We start from the raw sequence: 10,170 nt of genomic DNA on the forward strand, positions 1-10,170 counted from the left end.
GAACTCAGTTCGGAATCGTGATTGGTCCATGTGACCATCTCCACTTTGCATATTTGGCGCGGAATCTGTATCAGTCCAATCAGATACCGTCTTTCCTGAATTTGGACCCGCCCCGTCAGCAACTCGCGGGAAATGTTCAGACATGAGACGTGCAAAAGGTAGCCTGAGTGCCAAGCTCATATGTCATACCATGCTCTCCTTTCTCTCTGTTTATTTCAGTTAAGAACACATTCTTATTTACAATGACGTCCTACAACGTGTCGGACGACGTTGCACTGACAATTCTTTCTCTTTTTATTTTTAAATATGTTTTATTTCACCTTTACTTAACCAGGTAGGTCTCTTGTCGTTCCACTAGTTCTCACAAGAACAATTGAGAAACAAAATAGTTCAACACATTGAAAAGGTTACTGTCATAATCGCCAAATCCTTGTCACGCATTTTAATGCCAAACATCACAAATGAATGACCAGGAGTTGGCAAAGATGCCAAAGAGATATGGGAACAGGCTATGAAAGATGGGGCTTATAAAAAATATAACATGCGCAGTAGGCAGCTGGCTTTGAGGACGTTCTTCCTCAGTTAGTGCACGAGATGGCGCTATTTAGCTACAACAAATTGTGACCCATTGCATTATTTACAAGTTATGTATTTATTGTAAATTCATTCATAGATATCTGTTTTTAAACGTATATTGAGGCCCTGCAATCTTCACATGTAAAAATGCCAAAATTACCTTTAGATAAAATATTAGAATATTTTATTAGAATATTATTAGAAATCATTAATCAACATTTCATGTGAAGCTACCTATTTCTATTTGTTTTTTTAATGTTTTATTTAACCTTTAAGTCAGTTAAGAACACATTCCTATGATTGAATTAATATAAGCCATGAAATATAAGCCCTGTTTCTCCGGTGCATGGAGGAAAAAAAGGTTGTTTAGTTATTCAGGGGCGTCATACACACCAACAATCTGAAGGGACACAAAGTATGTGAAGATGGCTGAGGGGAGGGTCTAGAGGGGGGGCTAGACTGGGAGAATTAAGCATTTTTTCAAACACCTGAAACAGCTTGTTCCTGCAATCTAGAGCCCATAATCATTAGGCTTAGTTCTATGTAAAACATATGTATATTTCTCTTCATACCTCAGCATGCCTCTTTTCAGCTTTCTTTGTCCTCCTGACTAAATATGCTTCTCTTCATCTCTGCTAAAATCTGGGTAAAAGATTGAAAGGAATTTGAGTCCTATTCAATACATTTAGTTATTGCTTGCTTTTCTAAAGTCTTGTCAACCATTTCCAGCAGATATGCCTGCTAAGATAGTCAGACAGTCTAGCTACTCTAATTTGATTGATAGCCTGTATTGGCTTCTGGGTAGTAGTGACTAGTACTATTACAGAGAAACAGGACGTGCCCGTTTGCCCCCTAGGGGCATGATGCATCTTATTGTGACTATTATATGTGACTAAAAACAGCCTAGGTTATATTTTATGGCGATGTGTACCCCCCCTCCCATGTACTAAGCCATTGGATTTGTCGTCATAGCGCCTCATACAGCGCCACTGCCCGCTAAAATGTAGGTCAGTGCTTGAATTTAGTGCGTTCTCTGTTTAGCATACCTTTATTTAGGCATGTCGCCCAAATCACTCCTTTGCAGTGGACTGCTGTGCCCAGGCTTTCGAAGACCTACAGTATGTTCATTCAGTGACAACACATGTAAATACCATTTGATTATTGTCTGCTTACAATGTTCTGTGTTTTGGATTGCTTTGATTTAAAAAAATATATATATATATATATATATATATATATATATATATATATATATATATATATATATATATATATATTCAGCGCCTTTTGGTGTGAAATAAGAGATGTACAAATTAAATGAATGATTATTATTATTATTGTTATTTTTAGTATTGTTGTTATTATTCTTGTTACTAGTATTCTTATTGTTATTATTGTTATTATTATTATTATTGTTATTATTATTATTATTGTAAATAGTATTATTATTATTATTGTTGTTGTTGTTGTTATTGTTATTATTATTATTATTGTTATTATTATTGTTATTATTGTTATTATTATTATTATTATTGTTTTTGTTGTTATTATTATTGTTATTATTGTTGTTGTTATTATTATTATTATTGTTATTATTATTGCTGTTAGTAGTATTATTGGTGTTATTATTATTATTATTACTTTTATTTTGATCACTTGTAGGTTGCTAGATTTCACCTGCCTCTTGCTTCTGCTACCACTGGCTGTCTGACTGAGGACATTAAACCACCAGCATCATGAAGTCGATGTGGAGGGAGAACAACGATGTGGAGGGAGAACAACGATGTGGAGGGAGATGAACGATGTGGAGGGAGCTGTACCCACAGAAACAGGAATGTTGTATGGTATTTGATAACTGACTGTTCACTGAAACAGGAGTGTTGTATGGTATTTGATAACAGACTGTTCACAGAAACAGGAGTGTTGTATGGTATTTGATAACTGACTGTTCACAGAAACAGGAGTGTTGTATGGTATTTGATAACTGACTGTTCACAGAAACAGGAGTGTTGTATGGTATTTGATAACTGTGACTGTTCACTGAAACAGGAGTGTTGTATGGTATTTGATAACTGACTGTTCACTGAAACAGGAGTGTTGTATGGTATTTGAAAACTGTGACTGTTCACAGAAACAGGAGTGTTGTATGGTATTTGATAACTGACTGTTCACAGAAACAGGAGTGTTGTATGGTATTTGATAACAGACTGTTCACAGAAACAGGAGTGTTGTATGGTATTTGATAACTGTGACTGTTCACAGAAACAGGAGTGTTGTATGGTATTTGATAACTGACTGTTCACTGAAACAAGAGTGTTGTATGGTATTTGATAACTGACTGTTCACAGAAACAGGAGTGTTGTATGGTATTTGATAACAGACTGTTCACTGAAACAGGAGTGTTGTATGGTATTTGATAACAGACTGTTCACTGAAACAGGAGTGTTGTATGGTATTTGATAACTGACTGTTCACAGAAACAGGAGTGTTGTATGGTATTTGATAACTGTGACTGTTCACAGAAACAGGAGTGTTGTATGGTATTTGATAACTGACTGTTCACTGAAACAGGAGTGTTGTATGGTATTTGATAACTGACTGTTCACAGAAACAGGAGTGTTGTATGATATTTGATAACAGACTGTTCACTGAAACAGGAGTGTTGTATGGTATTTGATAACTGACTGTTCACAGAAACAGGAGTGTTGTATGGTATTTGATAACAGACTGTTCACTGAAACAGGTGTGTTGTATGGTATTTGATAACTGACTGTTCACAGAAACAGGAGTGTTGTATGGTATTTGATAACTGACTGTTCACTGAAACAGGAGTGTTGTATGGTATTTGATAACAGACTATTCACTGAAACAGGAGTGTTGTATGGTATTTGATAACTGTGACTGTTCACAAAAACAGGAGTGTTGTATGGTATTTGATAACTGTGACTGTTCACAGAAACAGGAGTGTTGTATGGTATTTGATAACTGACTGTTCACAGAAACAGGAGTGTTGTATGGTATTTGATAACTGACTGTTCACAGAAACAGGAGTGTTGTATGGTATTTGATAACAAACTGTTCACAGAAACAGGAGTGTTGTATGGTATTTGATAACTGACTGTTCACTGAAACAGGAGTGTTGTATGGTATTTAATAACTGACTGTTCACAGAAACAGGAGTGTTGTATGGTATTTGATAACTGACTGTTCACAGAAACAGGAGTGTTGTATGGTATTTGATAACTGACTGTTCACTGAAACAGGAGTGTTGTATGGTATTTGATAACTGACTGTTCACAGAAACAGGAGTGTTGTATGGTATTTGATAACAAACTGTTCACAGAAACAGGAGTGTTGTATGGTATTTGATAACTGACTGTTCACTGAAACAGGAGTGTTGTATGGTATTTAATAACTGACTGTTCACAGAAACAGGAGTGTTGTATGGTATTTGATAACTGACTGTTCACAGAAACAGGAGTGTTGTATGGTATTTGATAACTGACTGTTCACTGAAACAGGAGTGTTGTATGGTATTTGATAACTGTGACTGTTCACAGAAACAGGAGTGTTTTATGGTATTTGATAACAGACTGTTCACAGAAACAGGAGTGTTGTATGGTATTTGATAACTGACTGTTCACAGAAACAGGAGTGTTGTATGGTATTTGATAACTGACTGTTCACTGAAACAGGAGTGTTGTATGGTATTTGATAACTGACTGTTCACTGAAACAGGAGTGTTGTATGGTATTTGATAACTGACTGTTCACAGAAACAGGAGTGTTGTATGGTATTTGATAACAGACTGTTCACTGAAACAGGTGTGTTGTATGGTATTTGATAACTGACTGTTCACAGAAACAGGAGTGTTGTATGGTATTTGATAACTGACTGTTCACTGAAACAGGAGTGTTGTATGGTATTTGATAACAGACTGTTCACTGAAACAGGAGTGTTGTATGGTATTTGATAACTGTGACTGTTCACAAAAACAGGAGTGTTGTATGGTATTTGATAACTGTGACTGTTCACAGAAACAGGAGTGTTGTATGGTATTTGATAACTGACTGTTCACAGAAACAGGAGTGTTGTATGGTATTTGATAACTGACTGTTCACAGAAACAGGAGTGTTGTATGGTATTTGATAACAAACTGTTCACAGAAACAGGAGTGTTGTATGGTATTTGATAACTGACTGTTCACTGAAACAGGAGTGTTGTATGGTATTTAATAACTGACTGTTCACAGAAACAGGAGTGTTGTATGGTATTTGATAACTGACTGTTCACAGAAACAGGAGTGTTGTATGGTATTTGATAACTGACTGTTCACTGAAACAGGAGTGTTGTATGGTATTTGATAACTGACTGTTCACAGAAACAGGAGTGTTGTATGGTATTTGATAACAAACTGTTCACAGAAACAGGAGTGTTGTATGGTATTTGATAACTGACTGTTCACTGAAACAGGAGTGTTGTATGGTATTTAATAACTGACTGTTCACAGAAACAGGAGTGTTGTATGGTATTTGATAACTGACTGTTCACAGAAACAGGAGTGTTGTATGGTATTTGATAACTGACTGTTCACTGAAACAGGAGTGTTGTATGGTATTTGATAACTGTGACTGTTCACAGAAACAGGAGTGTTTTATGGTATTTGATAACAGACTGTTCACAGAAACAGGAGTGTTGTATGGTATTTGATAACTGACTGTTCACAGAAACAGGAGTGTTGTATGGTATTTGATAACTGACTGTTCACTGAAACAGGAGTGTTGTATGGTATTTGATAACTGACTGTTCAAAGAAACAGGAGTGTTGTATGGTATTTGATAACTGACTGTTCACAGAAACAGGAGTGTTGTATGGTATTTGATAACTGACTGTTCACAGAAACAGGAGTGTTGTATGGTATTTGATAACTGACTGTTCACTGAAACAGGAGTGTTGTATGGTATTTGATAACTGACTGTTCACAGAAACAGGAGTGTTGTATGGTATTTGATAACTGACTGTTCACAGAAACAGGAGTGTTGTATGGTATTTGATAACTGACTGTTCACAGAAACAGGAGTGTTGTATGGTATTTGATAACTGACTGTTCACTGAAACAGGAGTGTTGTATGGTATTTGATAACTGACTGTTCACAGAAACAGGAGTGTTGTATGGTATTTGATAACTGACTGTTCACTGAAACAGGAGTGTTGTATGGTATTTGATAACTGACTGTTCACAGAAACAGGAGTGTTGTATGGTATTTGATAACTGACTGTTCACAGAAACAGGAGTGTTGTATGGTATTTGATAACTGACTGTTCACAGAAACAGGAGTGTTGTATGGTATTTGATAACTGACTGTTCACTGAAACAGGAGTGTTGTATGGTATTTGATAACTGACTGTTCACTGAAACAGGAGTGTTGTATGGTATTTGATAACTGTGACTGTTCACAGAAACAGGAGTGTTGTATGGTATTTGATAACTGTGACTGTTCACAGAAACAGGAGTGTTGTATGGTATTTGATAACTGTGACTGTTCACTGAAACAGGAGTGTTGTATGGTATTTGATAACTGACTGTTCACAGAAACAGGAGTGTTGTATGGTATTTTATAACTGTGACTGTTCACAGAAACAGGAGTGTTGTATGGTATTTGATAACTGACTGTTCACTGAAACAGGAGTGTTGTATGGTATTTGATAACTGACTGTTCACTGAAACAGGAGTGTTGTATGGTATTTGATAACAGACTGTTCACTGAAACAGGAGTGTTGTATGGTATTTGATAACTGTGACTGTTCACTGAAACAGGAGTGTTGTATGGTATTTGATAACTGTGACTGTTCACTGAAACAGGAGTGTTGTATGGTATTTGATAACTGTGACTGTTCACAGAAACAGGAGTGTTGTATGGTATTTTATAACTGTGACTGTTCACAGAAACAGGAGTGTTGTATGGTATTTGATAACTGTGACTGTTCACTGAAACAGGAGTGTTGTATGGTATTTGATAACTGACTGTTCACTGAAACAGGAGTGTTGTATGGTATTTGATAACTGACTGTTCACTGAAACAGGAGTGTTGTATGGTATTTGATAACTGACTGTTCACTGAAACAGGAGTGTTGTATGGTATTTGATAACAGACTGTTCACTGAAACAGGAGTGTTGTATGGTATTTGATAACTGTGACTGTTCACTGAAACAGGAGTGTTGTATGGTATTTGATAACAGACTGTTCACAGAAACAGTAGTGTTGTATGGTATTTGATAACTGACTGTTCACTGAAACAGGAGTGTTGTATGGTATTTGATAACTGACTGTTCACAGAAACAGGAGTGTTGTATGGTATTTGATAACTGACTGTTCACTGAAACAGGAGTGTTGTATGGTATTTGATAACAGACTGTTCACAGAAACAGTAGTGTTGTATGGTATTTGATAACTGACTGTTCACAGAAACAGTAGTGTTGTATGGTATTTGATAACTGACTGTTCACAGAAACAGGAGTGTTGTATGGTATTTGATAACTGACTGTTCACTGAAACAGGAGTGTTGTATGGTATTTGATAACAGACTGTTCACAGAAACAGGAGTGTTGTATGGTATTTGATAACTGACTGTTCACTGAAACAGGAGTGTTGTATGGTATTTGATAACTGTGACTGTTCACTGAAACAGGAGTGTTGTATGGTATTTGATAACTGTGACTGTTCACAGAAACAGGAGTGTTGTATGGTATTTGATAACTGACTGTTCACAGAAACAGGAGTGTTGTATGGTATTTGATAACTGTGACTGTTCACAGAAACAGGAGTGTTGTATGGTATTTGATAACTGACTGTTCACAGAAACAGGAGTGTTGTATGGTATTTGATAACTGTGACTGTTCACAGAAACAGGAGTGTTGTATGGTATTTGATAACTGTGACTGTTCACAGAAACAGGAGTGTTGTATGGTATTTGATAACTGACTGTTCCCAGAAACAGGAGTGTTGTATGGTATTTGATAACAGACTGTTCACAGAAACAGGAGTGTTGTATGGTATTTGATAACTGACTGTTCACAGAAACAGGAGTGTTGTATGGTATTTGATAACTGTGACTGTTCACAGAAACAGGAGTGTTGTATGGTATTTGATAACTGACTGTTCACAGAAACAGGAGTGTTGTATGGTATTTGATAACTGACTGTTCACTGAAACAGGAGTGTTGTATGGTATTTGATAACTGACTGTTCACAGCAACAGGAGTGTTGTATGGTATTTGATAACTGTGACTGTTCACAAAAACAGGAGTGTTGTATGGTATTTGATAACAGACTGTTCACTGAAACAGGAGTGTTGTATGGTATTTGATAACTGACTGTTCACAGAAACAGTAGTGTTGTATGGTATTTGATAACTGACTGTTCACTGAAACAGGAGTGTTGTATGGTATTTGATAACTGACTGTTCACAGAAACAGGAGTGTTGTATGGTATTTCATAACTGTGACTGTTCACAGAAACAGGAGTGTTGTATGGTATTTGATAACTGTGACTGTTCACTGAAACAGGAGTGTTGTATGGTATTTGATAACTGACTGTTCACTGAAACAGGAGTGTTGTATGGTATTTGATAACAGACTGTTCACTGAAACAGGAGTGTTGTATGGTATTTGATAACTGACTGTTCACAGAAACAGGAGTGTTGTATGGTATTTGATAACTGACTGTTCACAGAAACAGGAGTGTTGTATGGTATTTGATAACTGACTGTTCACTGAAACAGGAGTGTTGTATGGTATTTGATAACTGACTGTTCACTGAAACAGGAGTGTTGTATGGTATTTGATAACAGACTGTTCACAGAAACAGTAGTGTTGTATGGTATTTGATAACTGACTGTTCACAGAAACAGTAGTGTTGTATGGTATTTGATAACTGACTGTTCACAGAAACAGGAGTGTTGTATGGTATTTGATAACTGACTGTTCACAGAAACAGGAGTGTTGTATGGTATTTGATAACTGACTGTTCACTGAAACAGGAGTGTTGTATGGTATTTGATAACTGACTGTTCACAGAAACAGGAGTGTTGTATGGTATTTGATAACTGACTGTTCACTGAAACAGGAGTGTTGTATGGTATTTGATAACAGACTGTTCACAGAAACAGGAGTGTTGTATGGTATTTGATAACTGACTGTTCACTGAAACAGGAGTGTTGTATGGTATTTGATAACTGTGACTGTTCACTGAAACAGGAGTGTTGTATGGTATTTGATAACTGTGACTGTTCACAGAAACAGGAGTGTTGTATGGTATTTGATAACTGACTGTTCACAGAAACAGGAGTGTTGTATGGTATTTGATAACTGTGACTGTTCACAGAAACAGGAGTGTTGTATGGTATTTGATAACTGACTGTTCACAGAAACAGGAGTGTTGTATGGTATTTGATAACTGTGACTGTTCACAGAAACAGGAGTGTTGTATGGTATTTGATAACAGACTGTTCACAGAAACAGGAGTGTTGTATGGTATTTGATAACAGACTGTTCACAGAAACAGGAGTGTTGTATGGTATTTGATAACAGACTGTTCACAGAAACAGGAGTGTTGTATGGTATTTGATAACTGTGACTGTTCACAGAAACAGGAGTGTTGTATGGTATTTGATAACTGACTGTTCACAGAAACAGGAGTGTTGTATGGTATTTGATAACTGACTGTTCACTGAAACAGGAGTGTTGTATGGTATTTGATAACTGACTGTTCACAGCAACAGGAGTGTTGTATGGTATTTGATAACTGTGACTGTTCACAAAAACAGGAGTGTTGTATGGTATTTGATAACAGACTGTTCACTGAAACAGGAGTGTTGTATGGTATTTGATAACTGACTGTTCACAGAAACAGTAGTGTTGTATGGTATTTGATAACTGACTGTTCACTGAAACAGGAGTGTTGTATGGTATTTGATAACTGACTGTTCACAGAAACAGGAGTGTTGTATGGTATTTCATAACTGTGACTGTTCACAGAAACAGGAGTGTTGTATGGTATTTGATAACTGTGACTGTTCACTGAAACAGGAGTGTTGTATGGTATTTGATAACTGACTGTTCACTGAAACAGGAGTGTTGTATGGTATTTGATAACAGACTGTTCACTGAAACAGGAGTGTTGTATGGTATTTGATAACTGACTGTTCACAGAAACAGGAGTGTTGTATGGTATTTGATAACTGACTGTTCACAGAAACAGGAGTGTTGTATGGTATTTGATAACTGACTGTTCACAGAAACAGGAGTGTTGTATGGTATTTGATAACTGACTGTTCACAGAAACAGGAGTGTTGTATGGTATTTGATAACTGACTGTTCACAGAAACAGGAGTGTTGTATGGTATTTGATAACAGACTGTTCACAGAAACAGTAGTGTTGTATGGTATTTGATAACTGACTGTTCACTGAAACAGGAGTGTTGTATGGTATTTGATAACTGACTGTTCACTGAAACAGGAGTGTTGTATGGTATTTGATAACTGTGACTGTTCACAGAAACAGGAGTGTTGTATGGTATTTGATAACTGACTGTT

Source organism: Oncorhynchus masou, chromosome 19 (assembly GCF_036934945.1).
Source record: "Oncorhynchus masou masou isolate Uvic2021 chromosome 19, UVic_Omas_1.1, whole genome shotgun sequence".
Taxonomy (NCBI): domain Eukaryota; kingdom Metazoa; phylum Chordata; class Actinopteri; order Salmoniformes; family Salmonidae; genus Oncorhynchus; species Oncorhynchus masou.